This window comes from Camellia sinensis, chromosome 12 (genome assembly GCF_055761805.1).
Source record: "Camellia sinensis isolate YWXY chromosome 12, ASM5576180v1, whole genome shotgun sequence".
Taxonomy (NCBI): domain Eukaryota; kingdom Viridiplantae; phylum Streptophyta; class Magnoliopsida; order Ericales; family Theaceae; genus Camellia; species Camellia sinensis.
Window position 1 is genome coordinate 88,356,488 of NC_138972.1, and position 15,386 is coordinate 88,371,873.

The window sequence follows — 15,386 nt, forward strand, 5'->3', positions numbered from 1 at the left end:
AGTGTCGAAGTACTGTCGCAGGCGAATGAGGGTCTCTCGAGGTCTCTGCCGGTGTGGGCCCTCGAATATCAATGAATATGGGGTCACGGGAATCCCTACTACCTCCAGCTCTGGGGCTAATGATGGGAAGTATACATAAACCCATAACTGAGAAAAGCAATGCAGAATGTAAGTACGAAATGCTGAGAGCAAAATACAGACTGTAAAAGTGCGCTGTGTGTGCAATGTACAAGTAATGAGAAGCAGGAATGTAAATCAAGGGGACAGAAAGTACCTCCCAGGCTCTCCAGTAGCCGCCAAGTAAGTCGCCCCGCCCGCGGGAGGTCGCGCTCATATAAAAGTAAAGGGTAGCCAGACCGGCGCCACCCCAATCATATCTACTGACCTGTGATAGGTCAACCAGAGCGCTCAGCAGGTATAGCCCAATGGTGTTCCCTCTGTCGGCGAACAGGGTAGTCCCGAAGAGGAACATCAAGAAACCATGGGCATACTGCTCCGTCTCCTCAGGAGTCTCAGGCACCATCTCCGCCCGCCGGAAATGGGAGGAGAACCAAGTGTATCTGACTCTCCCAGAGACCCTGTCAACAGGTGGGTGAGCCCCCAATAAATACATCTAGGCGGCCTCCCACTCGCCCATGTCCTCGTCGTAGGGGATGGACCAACCTCCGACGTCAAGGCCGGTCAATACAGCAAAGTCAAAAGGGGTCATGGTCATGTCCCCGGTAGCAGAGAAATGAAAGGAATTGGTGGTGTCCCACCATCTCTCTACCAAAGCTGCCATCAATGTCCTCCTGGCAGGACAACGTGACAACCCGACACAGAAGGGGCCGAACCCTGCCAAGTCTACCAAGTCTCTGACACCCTCCGGGAGCTCAGCGTACCAATCCCTCGCGGCAGTGGAACCATACCCCCGCACACTGCGGGAGCAAACCTGCATTCAGAATGAATACATGTGTCAATAATGAAATGAAATGGGCTGTGTGCCAATGAGATGAAATGAGCTGTGTGCCAATGGAATGAAATGGGCTGTGTGCCGATGAAGTGAAATAAGCTACATGAAAATTCTAACCTGGGCTGCGTGTTCAGAAAATTTGAAATTTGGGCTGCGTGTTCAACTTTCAGTTAAATTGTGGGCTGCGTGTTCACTATCTACCTGGGCTGCGTGTTCAGAAAATTTGAAGTTTGGGCTGCGTGTTCAACTTTCAGTTAAATTGTGGCCTGCGTGTTCACTATCTACCTGGGCTGCGTGTTCAGAAAATTTGAATTTTGGGCTGCGTGTTCAACTTTCAGTTAAATTGTGGGCTGCGTGTTCACTATCTACCTGGGCTGCGTGTTCAGAAAATTTGAAATTTGGGCTGCGTGTTCAACTTTCAGTTAATTTGTGGGCTGCGTGTTCACTATCTACCTGGGCTGCGTGTTCAGAAAATTTGAAATTTGGGCTGCGTGTTCAACTTTCAGTTAATTTGTGGGCTGCGTGTTCACTATTTACCTGGGCTGCGTATTCAGAAAATTTGAAGTTTGGGCTGCGTGTTCAACTTTCAGTTAAATTGTGGGCTGCGTGTTCACTATCTACCTGGGCTGCGTGTTTAGAAAATTTGAAGTTTGGGCTGCGTGTTCAAACTTTCAGTTAAATTGTGGGCTGCGTGTTCACTATCTACCTGGGTTGCGTGTTCAGAAAATTTGAAGTTTGGGCTGCGTGTTCAACTTTCAGTTAAATTGTGGGCTGCGTGTTCACTATCTACCTGGGCTGCGTGTTCAGAAAATTTGAAATTTGGGCTGCGTGTTCAACTTTCAGTTAAAATTGTGGGCTGCGTGTTCACTATCTACCTGGGCTGCGTGTTCAGAAAATTTGAAATTTGGGCTGCGTGTTCAACTTTCAGTTAAAATTGTGGGCTGCGTGTTCACTATCTACCTGGGCTGCGTGTTCAGAAAATTTGAAATTTGGGCTGCGTGTTCAACTTTCAGTAAAATTGTGGGCTGCGTGTTCACTATCTACCTGGGCTGCGTGTTCAGAAAATTTGAAATTTGGGCTGCGTGTTCAACTTTCAGTTAAAATTGTGGGCTGCGTGTTCACTATCTACCTGGGCTGCGTGTTCAGAAAATTTGAAGTTTGGGCTGCGTGTTCAACTTTCAGTTAAATTGTGGGCTGCGTGTTCACTATCTACCTGGGCTGCGTGTTCAGAAAAATTTAAAGTGTGAGCTGTGTGTTCACTTTCGAATTTGGGCTGTGTGTTCGACAAATCAGTGTTTGAGCCGTGTGTTCTAATGTGGGCTGTGTGTTCGCAATTAATTAATGAGCCGAGTGTTCATAAATTCAAGTGTTGAAACTACATGTTCAAGATGCAAGCAAAGTACTATGTCATAAGCTAAACTGCGTGTTCAAGCATGGCAAAGGTGCGAAATGTAAAATACAGAAGATAAGGTAAATACCTCTCGGGCCTCGTGAGAGAGATGCTGCTCCGGCTCTCTGAGAAGCAGATCCACGGGTGCTCGCTCGTCAAAACTGGTAAAATGACGGAAGACAGCGCGCGGAAGGACGTGCGCTGGCGGACGGTACCTCCCGGGAATAAAGGGTCGGGTCCTCGGAGGTAGAGTCATGGGATCGAAATCATCTCCGGCACCTGGAAAACCTCCGCCATGGGAAGAAGTACCCGCCATTTTCAAGAATCTGCAAAGGGGAGCAAAAATGAGCAAAATGGGCCAAAATTGGAAAAAGTCAACAAAAAGTCAACTCTCGAGAAATGAAAAGTCAACCCCCGAGAAAATATTCCAAATATTGAGACAAATTTACCTCAAGTGGTGAAAATGCAAAAAGAAGCTTCGAAGTCGGAATTTAATCGCTCCAAAATGCTTAAAACTGAATGTTTTTGCGGAAACAATTTGCGCGAGGTGTTGAAAAACGCGCGTGAAACTTAAAATCTAGAGAGAAAAGTGTTGTAGGAGGCAAGAAATGAAGAGGGCTCGGCTGCCTTTTATAAACCTCAAGGCCTTGGATTGCAAGAGCATCAAAAAGGAGGGAAAAAGACCGAAATGCCCCCGGAAAAAGGCCATGGCCGGCCGGCCCCTTTTTCTAGCTGGCCAGCCATCTGCTTTTTGCAGAAATGGCCGGCCAGCCATTAGCTTTAATGGAAACCGGTTGGCCACCCCCCCTAGGGAGGATAAACGGCCGGCCATGCTCCCCACATGCTCACCTAGCTCTCTGCAAATTTTGAGGAAGATCGGAGTTCCCGGGACCTGAAAAAGTTCAAGAAAAGTACACTTCCGGTCGCGAAATCGCTCCGTCGGGGCTTCGGCTTCAAGTTCTGACATGTGTATCATCATCATCCATCGAAATCCAAGTGTATCCTTTTTGAATGAGTTGTAACCTTTCAGGGAAGCGGATCGGAGGCCGTGATTGAGTTACCTTCGCCGAAACGCGCATTTCCGTACTCGTTGTTTCATGACAAATGAACACCCTGATTCATGCTCGTTTTGTACTATCATGCACATAACTTGCATTCTATGAGCATACTTGCCTTGTCATGAACATTTCTTGATATTTGTATACCTCTGTGTTTGAGCATGCGTTGTCACGCATGTTCCATTTTTGCATTGCGATGCATTCACTCACCGACACTGCGTGTGTCGAACTTTCGGAATCACATTAAATATATGTTGGTAGCATATTGTGCTCGTTGAGTTTCTCTCTTTTGCAGGCACGATATTGTATGTACGGTTCAATTGAGGCTGGTGCGACCAGACGAATCGCGCAGGTATCGTATCTTCTCCGTGTGAGACGTGGCGGGGATTGAATAATCCTCCGCATTCTTAACTGCATGAAATGTAGTTGTTGCTTTGCATTCTCGCTTAAAACTGTTGCATCTATTTGCGAATACTTGCTTCATTACAGCTTGCTGCATTTGCATAATCATTGGGTTACCTTCGGCTTCTTGCATTTTCATTTGCATTTTGCCCCCTGCTTGCGGGCATGCCTACGGGCACATCTCTGTTTATCTTGTATGTTTGTCTAAGTCTTCGGCCTTGTCAAAAATGGGTCATCTCTGGGCTTTGACATTCACTTCCGTCACTTGTGACTTTCGAGTTCTGTCAAAGAGGGGCAACTATAGACACCCCATTTTTGACCGACCTTAAGACTCAGACGTCACCGATTGAGCGCTTGGTGATGTTGCATGTTGTGCTTGTTCAGAGGCCTCAGAGTCGCGGCTGCGAGCCCCGCCCCCGGACTTCCGAACCCTCTTCTGTACCTTGTCTCGGTTTGCGAACCAGACTCGGTTTTCTCTGTTTCTTTTCCTGAGGGGAGGGAGAAGTCCCGTAGACCATCTCTCAATGTCCGTAGGCTACATTTGGTGGCCGTAGGCCATTTTACCCATTTCGGAGTCCGGTTCCCGGTTTTCGGAGCCGTCAAGCTGTGTGCCTCGGTTCGGGACCGCTTAACCATCTCCTATTGCTCTGATTTTTGGCATACATCTTATTTCATCCCTTTTGAGGGACACTGGGGGCTGAGAAACCCACTTCGTGGCCGAACGCCACTTTCGGTGTTTAACAGCCCATTTTCGGGATCCCAAACTGCGTGTTTTGGCCCCCGAGCATTCGTTTTGCAACGGTTTTCGTTCATTTTTGGCAGGTACCTCTGTTTTATCACAGGGAAGGTCACTGAAGGGTGGGAGGCCAGCAATTGTTGCAGCAACCAGTTATCTCTCTTCCGGAGCCTCCCGGCGCCCGTTTTTCGCACTTCCGGGCTAATGTTGAATACCTTGGAGCTAGTGTTGCCAACTTTCAACCACATATCTGTGATCTACACACTTGAGAGGCCACTAAAAGTTGGTGGCCGGCCATTAAGGTCACCTGACCCTTTTGACCCCTTTCTTCCGGGCTAATGTTGAACCCCTTGGACTCTTTTTCTTGAACTTTGAACCACATATTTGTGATCTACACACTTGAGAGGCCACTAAAAGTTGGTGACCGGCCAGTAATTCAACTTGACCCTTTTGACCCCCTCTTTCCGAGCCAATGTTGAACCCCTTGGACCCACTTTCTTGGAATTTTAACCACATGGTTGTGTTGTACACACATAGGAGTACCTCCCCAGTAGCTGGCCGGCCAGAAAATCACATTGACCCTTTTGACCCCTAGCCGGCCGGCTAGAGGGTGTGGCCGGCCAGCCACCTCCAGCAAAAGTGAGAGGCCGGCCGTGTTCCTCGCACTGTGCACTTTACAGCTGTGGGGCAATGTCCCCCAGATATTTTCTGTATCCGGGGGATATTTTGTGGGGGAGTTTTGCTCTCCTTCTCCCCCACCTTTACACCCCTTTTTGAACCCTTATAACCAGCTGGTGGCCTCCTTTGCAAGGGTTAGAAAAACTCTCCTTCAAGCTTCCATAGCCAACTCCATCTTCTTCCTTCTCAACTCTTGAAAAAACCCTAAGTCCCTAACCATTATTCCTTCTACACCACCAAGCTCTACCACCACCATCTCATTTCCAGCAACAAGGAAGGATTCTTGAAGGCTAAAGAAGCTGCAAATCCATCCAAAAAGCAACAAAAGTTTGAATCTTCAAGGGTAAGTAACACTTTTACCCTTTTGACCCTTTCTCTTGATCTATTTCTAAGCCTCACCTCTTTTGGGTTTCAAGCTCCGTCCCTAACTGAAAATGGCCATCTTTTGAGCTCATCTTCACTTCTCATTAAGGGCTCAACCCTGTTTGAGCCCTCCATAATATACTTGCTTCATTGATCCTCTTGTATGTCATAGTTTTGCATGCTATTTTTGGCCCATGAGCAATCTGTTTTTGAGCATGTTATAAACTGATATAAGGCTTATTTTGAGCCCCTCTTCAACATTGGAGAAGGGCTCAACATTGTTTGGTGCTTCCATGTGTCACTTGTAGTTATATCCCCTATTTGGCCCCATTTTTGCATAAATTGATAGCCCTCTTTGCTTCTGTTTTTGGCCCTTGGTCCGAACTAAAAGTGGCCTTATTTTGGCCTATACTTCATGTTTCATTCACACTTTTTTTCTGTTTGATGATTATTTTATATACTTCATGTTATAGCACCTTTTGAGCCTTGTCTTGCATCACATTTTTGGCATATTTGTATACTGATTTGAGGTCTGCCATATACTGTAAATGTTCATATTTTTGGTCCATCTTCAGTGTTGTAGAAGGAAATTTTTCAGTTTGAGTTTTGCTTATACCACTTGCTTCATTACCCCTCTTTGGCCCCTACCCTTGCATGCTATTTTTCCCCTACCTATACTTGCTGTTTGGCCATGTTTATAACTGTGAAAGTGCATATTTTGGGACTGTCTAGCTTCTGTCTTTGCATTGCATGTCCATATTGTGCATGTTTGGCATAGCTATAGGCCATTTCGGGTGCCTAATGTTGCATTTCGGGACATTTCCTTGCATTTCATGTCATTTCGCTTCATTTCGGGACTGTTTTCCCCCATATTTTAGTGCTGAAATTCCATTAGTATGCTTGCATATCATTTTTGCCATATTTCATCACATTTTAGCACCGCCTCGGTTTGCGTGCCCGTGTGCACGCATTTCGAGGCACTTCATTTTCTGCCATCGGCATCTCATGTGAGTGCGGCTGAGGCTCTCTCATGTTAGTATAAGTCCATTTGTCATTTTCCATGTCATTTGCATTGCGTATTCACCGCCTCGGTTTGCGTGCCCGTGTGCACGCATTTCGAGGCGCTTCATTTTTTTTTTTTTTTGCCATCGGCATCTTATGTGAGTATGGCTGAGGCTCTCTCATGTTAGTATAAGTCCATGTTGCATTTTCCATGTCATTCGCATCGCTTTTGCATCGCCTCGGTTTGCGTGCCTGTGTGCACGCATTTCTAGGCGCTTCATTTTTTTCTGCCATCGGCATCTCATGTGAGTGCGGCTGAGGCTCACTCATGTTGGTATAAGCCCATTTGTCATTTTCCATGTCATTTGCATTGCGTATTCACCGCCTCGGTTTGCGTGCCCGTGTGCACGCATTTCGAGGCACTTCATTTTCTGCCATCGGCATCTCATGTGAGTGCGGCTGAGGCTCTCTCATGTTAGTATAAGTCCATTTGTCATTTTCCATGTCATTTGCATTGCGTATTCACCGCCTCGGTTTGCGTGCTCGTGTGTACGCATTTCGAGGCGCTTCATTTTTTTTTGCCATCGGCATCTTATGTGAGTGTGGCTGAGGCTCTCTCATGTTAGTATAAGTCCATGTTGCATTTTCCATGTCATTCGCATCATTTTATCATCGCCTCGGTTTGCGTGCCCACGTGCACGCATTTCGAGACACATATCATCGCCTCTGTTTGCGTGCCCGCGTGCACGCATTTCGAGACACATATTATCGCCTCAGTTTGCGTGCCCACGTGCACGCATTTCGAGACACATATCATCACCTCGATTTGCGTGCCCGCGTACACGCATTTCGAGACACATATCATCGCCTCGGTTTGTGTGCCCGCGTGTACGCATTTCGAGACACATATCATCGCCTCGGTTTGCGTGCCCGCATGCACACATTTCGAGACACATATCATTGCCTCGGTTTGCGTGCCCGCGTGTACGCATTTTGAGACACATATCATTTTCTCGGTTTGCGTGCCCGTGTGCACGCACTTCGAGGCATATCATTTTCATTGTATTCGTGCATTTTCTCGGTTTGCGTGCCCGTGTGCACGCATTTCGAAGCATCTCATTTTCATAGCATTGAGTATGTTAGGATTGTATCTTAGTTGCATTTCATGCATATCATGCATATTGCATCGTGTCCGGAACAGGAGTTAGTCCGGGCACGGGAAACGAGATGCATTTCGTACTCCGAGTGACGGAATGTGTCTCAATTCCCTAGTCACCGACACTCCGGATTATCCATGATGGAGTTAGGTTTTAGCTGTAGTTTCATGTGCATTCATCCTATATTGAGTTGTGCATTTCGACTCCTCGGCCATCATGCCTCGGTATGCGTGATTGGTGGCACGAGGGTCGAGACATGCATATATCTGTGCAAATACATTGCTATGCCCCTTTCCTGCTCTCTGTTGCAGCAAAATCAGGAATCAGCAACCTTTTGGGGCTTGGCACGCATTTCAAGAACAGGTGTAAACAGAGGCTAATTGGGGCATTCCGGTGGATTTCCGCGCAAGACAATCCGGACATGCATCATCCATCAGAAGCAAGGCAGTCCCTAGCCTGCACGCCAGTTTTATTTGCTTTCTTAGTTAATTCTTTAATTAATTAGAATTTTGTAATATTTTTGAACTGTAATATTCTTTTATTTGGGGACTGTAATATTTGGACTGTATATTTATTCGGACCCTCCGAGTGAGAGCACAACTGTAATAAGTGTGGGTGAGTGTGATGTATGTCTTCCAACCCCACGTCTTTCTCCCTTTTATTTATCCGCTTACGATGGTTAGATTAGGGCATGTTTAAATTAGCATACTGTATGACAGCATGTTTGCATCATTCATCTGTATTGCATGCACCGGGCTTGGCACATCATACTAACTGCATTGTATTTTCGATTTAAAAGTTGAATACATGTTAGCTGTAGCATTCCATATGCCATGTTTAGAATAGCCAAGCCTACTATAGTTGCATTTTGCATGTGTTGCATTAGGCATTTCTGTATAGTTAGGATCATGCATAATTTCTAATGAATTTCTATTTTGGCTTGGAATACTCGGTGAGTTTTATGCTTTAGCATCCTTGCATGCGTGTGAGAGCTGCCATGAATAGCATGCTTACCATGAGGCTATGTGCTTATCTGATATAACTGCCTGAATGCCTGTGGATGAAGGTTGGGTTATCTGAATTGGGACAAATCATCAAATGTTTCAAGCCTACCCGCGGGTAGCAAACCATTTTCAAAAACAAGCATGAAATGTTTCATTCCAATTTGGACGACCCGGTCTATATTTATATGTTGTGAGCATCGCATAGTAACCTAGGCTAATAACCGGAATAAGAACTCACAATGTTTTCCAAAAATTGATATCATGGTTAGTAGAGGCCGGTCTATGACCGGGCGAGCGGGGGTGCTCACGAAGTGACCTTCCCCAATCGTACCCAAGTTCCCGAGCCGAGGCAACTTTGGTGATGACGGACACGTGGCCTTTTGGCACCGAGTCAGGGTTTCCTAAATTTCCCAAAATAAAATATTTAGGTGGCGACTCTGTATCTGGCAAAGCAGTCCATGTTTGGCACTTCTTTCAAAAAAATCTGTTTTCTAAAAACGATTTGCCAGATTTGGACTCTTTGGTTCAGATTAGGAACCGTGACTACAAAGTCGAGTCCGAGCTGTAGCGAGGTCCCCCGCGGGCTTGTTACAACTGTATAGACTTGTACTGTACTGTTATGGTAGGGATTTTGGTCCCTAACCTGAATACCTCTATGTGATGTATGTACATACTGCTTTTGTACTGAATGTGAATGTGTTATGAAAAGTCTTTTTGCATACAGATTGTCACAGCTCATTGGACATCTTTTATTACTGTTTTGGCTTTCGGCAGCCCCTGTACTCTGTATTACTGTTATTACTGTTAAGCAGGCCTTCGGTAATCACGGATTACTGGCCGGTTACGGTGCTAAACCCATAGGGGCGGGTTTGGGTCGCGACAGCTTTGTACTCAACTTCGTTATTTGATGCTTCGAAGCCGAGCTTGACGGCCTGCTCAATTATTGCGCCGTCGGGAGCCATGATTACTACTCCGGCTCCACTGCCCTGCGGATTGGATGATCCATCACAATGCAACTGCCAAATGTCCCCAACATAAATTCTCCAGTTCAACTTTGGTCGAATTTCATCAGACTTGAAGTCGGCAAGGCCTTTAGTGAATTTGGCAACAAAGTCGGCAAGCACATGTCCCTTGATTGAGGTTCTAGGTAGAAACTAAATATCGTACTGGCCGAGTTCAAGAGCCTACTTTGAAACACGACCTGATGCTTCTACACTACGTAGTACTGATCGGAGGGGATAATCTCTTAGCACCCTGATGCTATGCCCCTAGAAGTAATGCATCAGTTTTCTTGCCGCCATGACTAAGGCTAGGATGAATTTTTCAAGCGGAAGATAGCGTGTTTCGGCGTCAACCATTGCCTTGCTCACATAATACACTGGCCGCTGTTCTCCCAGCTCTGCCTTTATCAGTATGGCATTGGCGGCCCAGTTAGAAACTCCCAAATATAAAATGAGCGGGTCACCAGCCAAAGGTGTTGTCAAGAGTGGTGCTGATTGGAGGTAGGTCTTAAGGCCGTTGAAAGCGGCTTCGCACTCGGCGTACCATTCGAAAGCCTTGCCCTTCAGTAGTGTATGAAAGAATTATTGGCAGCGATCTGTGGACCGACTGATGAACCTGTTGAGTGCGGCGGCCATCCCCATCAACTTTTGAACCTCTTTCACTGAGCGAGGGGAGCCGAGCTCCAAGATTGCTGTGATTTGCCTTGGGTTGGCTTCGATTCCTCGGTGGTTGACAATGTAACCCAAGAATTTGCCAGAGTCGATCCCAAACGCACATTTGGAAGCGTTCAGCTTCATTTTGTACTTGCGTAAAATGTCGAATGTCTCTTCCAGATTGGCTAGATGAGTTTGCTCTTCTTTGGACTTGACCACCATGTCATCAATGTACACTTCCGTAGTCTAGCTGAGTTGCTCCTTGAACATGGAAGTGACCAGTCTTTGGTAAGTTGCCCCTGCATTCTTCATCCCAAAAGGCTTAACCTTATAGCAGTAGGTTCCTCTTGGGGTGAGGAATGTAGTTTTGTCTTGGTCCTCCGGATTCATGGCGATTTGATGGTAGCCTCTGTAAGCATCGATGAAGCTCATACGCTGATGGCGTGCCGTCGCATCTACGAGTTGGTCAATTCTGGGTAGGGAAAACAATCCTTAGGGCAGGCTTTGTTTAGGTCCGTGAAATCAACGCACACTCACCAAGTCCCATTTTTCTTCTTCACAACCACAGTATTAGAGAGCCCTGTAGGGTAGGTCACTTCCATGATTGCCCCGGTGTCAAGCAACCTATCAACCTCCTCAACAACGGCGGCAGTGTGCTCTGCGGCTGACCGCCGGCTTTTTTGAATGATCGGCTTGCATTTAGGGTCAACATTCAAACGGTGCTGTGAAACTGATGGATCTACACCTGGCATCTCATATGTTGTCCACGCAAATACATCAAGATTGCCGAGCATGAAGGAAATTAGCTGCTACCTATCGGCTTGATTCAGGGAGGCGCTGATCATGAAGTACCTGTCTGGGTTGCTGTCAATCTCAACTCGATCTAGGGCTTCCGTGGCCTTGTCACTTGGGAGCCGCCCAACATCGTCGAGGATCTCTCGATCCATCACCTCAATTGAATTTACTTGCAACTCTTTTGGTGACTTTTCAGCAAGGAGATAACATGTTTGTGTTGATTTCTGGGAGCCACGGATCTATTCAATGCCGTGCTCTCTCGGGAAGCATAGCAGCTGATGATAGGTGCTTGGCACGGCCTGCATAGTATGCAACCAAGTTCGCCCCATGATGAGATTATATGGCGATGGCAGCTTGACGACCAAGAATTCCACATCCACTGTTCGGGAGCCCGATCGAACGGGTAATGTGATTTTTTCCAACGGGTATTCTGGATTGGCGCTGAAGCCGAATAGTAGATAAAAAGTCAGAGAGAGATCCAATTCAAAGAAGTCGAGTTTGGTGAATGTCTTGTAATACATAACTTCCGATGTGCTCCCCGGATCAATGAGTACGCGCTCAACGATGAATCGGTTTACGCGTAACTCGATCACCAAGGGATCAATGTGGAGAAGTGTCACTCTGGCAAAATTTGAATCATCAAAAGCAATGCTCGCAGCTTTATGGGGCCGTTTAGCCAGAGTGAGTTGATTTTGAGGGCTGGGATTCGGCCGGATTGTATGCACCGCGGATGACATTGGTAGGCTGTATATCATGTGGATCACGCTGAGTGGAGGGGAATCCTGTCTTAAGGCTATTGCTTTGGTTGAGTCGCCTTTTCGGATGTATTGTTGTAGCCGACCATCTTGTACCAATTTCTCCAGGTGATCCTTCAATGCGTAACAACTCTCAGTATCATAGCCGTGATCCTTGTGATAAAAGCACCGCCGATCCCATCTTCTCGTTTCGGGAGGTCCCACCATTTTGGACGGCCATTTGAAGAACAGAAGGTGTTGGACTTTGGACATAACCGCGTTGATCGGCTCTGACAACTATGTGTATTTCTTGTCGGCGCACCTTATGCGCCTGCCATCGACTTGCAGTTGTTCGTTTGCTCAGTGGGGGCATTGGTCGCTCGATCGGCGAGAATCCCGTCTCTTGTCCCGTTTGGCCCGATGTCGCGGTTCGAGGCTCTGAGGTGGTATGGAACTTATTGGCTGAGCAATTTCAGAAAGAGCCGTCTTGTTGGCCACGTTTCCGGCTTTAACCCGCAAGGCATCATCCTCCACTTTGCAGTATTCCTCAATTTTCTTCATTAACGACCAGACCGTTTTTGGGGGGTCTTCTAGTCAAGAAGTTGAGGAGCGCACTGTCAGGATGCAAACCCATTTTGAAGGCGGTGATGGCCATGGAGTCGTTGCAAGCGTCATCAACAAGATTAAAGCACTCCTAGTAGCGTGCCGAATACGCTCGTAGCGTTTCTCCTGGCTGGATCTGCATTGCCCAGAGAGAGTCGGCTTGTTTCGGCTGGACCTCGTTGGTGACGAATCTGGCCCTAAAGGATTTTTGTAATTGATGGAAGCTCTTGATCGAAGCCAACTTCAATTTATAATACCACCTGACAGCCAATGGTCCCAAACTGTTGGGAAATATTCGGCACATGAGGGCCTCGTCGTCTGCATGCAATGTCATGGCTTACTTGTAGTGACGGATATGATCGGTGGGGTCTGATTTTCCATCATAGAGAGTGAACGATGGAGCTTTGAACTTTTTGGGCAAGAATGTCCTTGCGATCCATTGTACAAAGGGATCATGCTGGTCTTCTTTATCTGAACTGTTTCTTCTTCGCTTATACCTTATACGTACACTCTCTTCAGAAGAACTGGTAGCTTCGAGTCGACCCTTTTTTTTGGGCTCCGAGGATAATGAGTCAGAGTCACTGTCAGTGTTCTGTTATCGGGCTTGAGGTCGTCGACCACCTGCCCTCAAGGTTGTTCCGGATCCTGGCGTACAGCTTGTTTGGACTTCACTACTTCCAAGGCCAAATCCTAACGGAGACGTTCGTTCTCAGCGATCATGTTCTCCAACCTCTGTTCGTTTTGCTTTGCTTGCTCCATATTCGCTTGCATTGCCTCTTGTGCTGATGTCGAGGGTGAACCAAAGTTCAAGGCCCTTCTTGCGCTAATATTCTCTGGCCCAAGCATATTGCTTGGAGTGGTTTCATCTTGCAGTGTAGGGTCGATAGTGATTGCTGAAAGATCTTCCTTCACGCCCACAATAGATGTGCTTGAGTATTCCCACAGACGGCACCAATTATAGAGAAGTGGTTTGGAAATACTCTTCTAATCCTGGGGGACGCTTATGATCTTCAGCTAGTCACCTGAAAAGGAATAAACACTCTGGTTGGGGGTGCCAGAATTAGCACTCCGACGGGCAAGTCAGTCTCTACTCTCTAAACTACTTGTATTTTAAGTTAAGTGTAATGGTTCTCACATACCTCTTTCTGGCTGATGTTCTTCTATTTATATCTTTTCTTTCTTGGGCCTCGGGGTTGGGCCCACCTTCAGTTAGCCATTCGGCTTCTTTTGTAGTGAACTGTTTTTCACTCGGCCCCTTGCCCAACTGGCCATTTGACTGAATAAGGAAGGATTTAATCGTGCGAGACGGAACCGAATGCTATATATATATCTTAACTCTCCAAGTTCAACTATTCGGCCCCCACAGTCACTATCACCAAAGACATAACAGAATAATAATATTAAAATGGCTGCCAAACAGGGATGATCGTTATTGGTATAGAAGTGTTCGCATGTAGGGATGGAAATTTGAAAATTTGAACCCAGCCCGATGGGGACCCGACTCCCAACCCTAATTTGAGCGGTTTTTTCCCGAAAAATATCCCCAACGGGGCGGGGATGGTATTCAAAAATCAATCCCCGATCAATTTCGGGTCGAGGACGAGGATAAGTGTCCCAGCCTCGGCCCGCCCCCATCCCCGTCCCCGTCCCCGTCCCCGTCCCCGTCCCCGTTTGTCCCCAAAGTGAAATTACTATAATACCCCCTATATGTATATAAATGAATCCTTCCTTCATTTCTTTATATATATAAATGAATCCTTCCTTCACACTTAGGCAAATGAATCACACTCAGACTCTCATCTCTCTCTTTGTTCCAAAAAAAGACTCCCATTTCTCGCTGGGTCTCTCTCTCTCTCTCTTCTTTCTCTTCATCCCCTTTATCTCTCTTCCTGTAGTTGCCGACCACCACTCCAATCGCCATGACTACCACCTTCGCAGCCGCAGCCTCCTCTGCGAAACGACCTCATCTTCTCTGCTTCGAACACGCACAGCCGATAAAGATCCAGATCCATATGCTCAGCCGCCGGAGTTGCTCAGTTGCAAGACTTGATCTAATCTGATTCGTGTGTAAAAGATCCAGATCCACTACCACTACCGCCCTATCTCATCTCTCTCGCCTTAACAATTTATAACAATTTCAGATCTTTTTTTTGTTTTTTGTTTTTAAGTTGATGATTGTTGTTGATGATGATGATGATTGATTGATTGTTCATTATACACATTGATTTAATTTTTGTTCATCTAACATAATTTTTTTGAAGCTTTTTGATGCTTTCTGAAGCTTTTTGATGATGTTTTTCACAAATTTAATCTGAAGCTTTTTGATGATGTTTGATTTGTTTAATCTTTTTTTTTTATTTGATCTGTTTAATCTATTTCTATTTGATCTTTTTAAGCTTTTTTTTTTTTTTTCTGAAGCTTGTTGATGATGAATTGTTGTATTTTCTAAAGCTTTTTTTTTTTTTTTTTTTGCCCGGGGAATGTTCGGGGTCGGGGAAACCCGATCCTCCTTAGGGGGTGAGGGTGGGGGCGGTGATAGGTTCCCCATCGAGGATCGGGGCCGGGGACGGGGGGAAATTCGACCATCGGGGGTCGGGGATCGGAGACAGGGAGTGTGATCCCCGGCCTCACCCCGCCCCGCCTCGTTTCCATTCCTATTCGCATGCCCCAATATGAGGTAAATTTTGCCAAAACTCTTTAGGCACATTATGTTAGTGTGTAAAGAATAGTTAAAATATTTTATTTCTTAAATCTCTAAGCAATAAGTGTATTCTTCATGAATAATAGATTAATATTTTTTTTTTCTGAACAATCTTATCCTGAGAATATATATATATATATATATATCAGATATTGG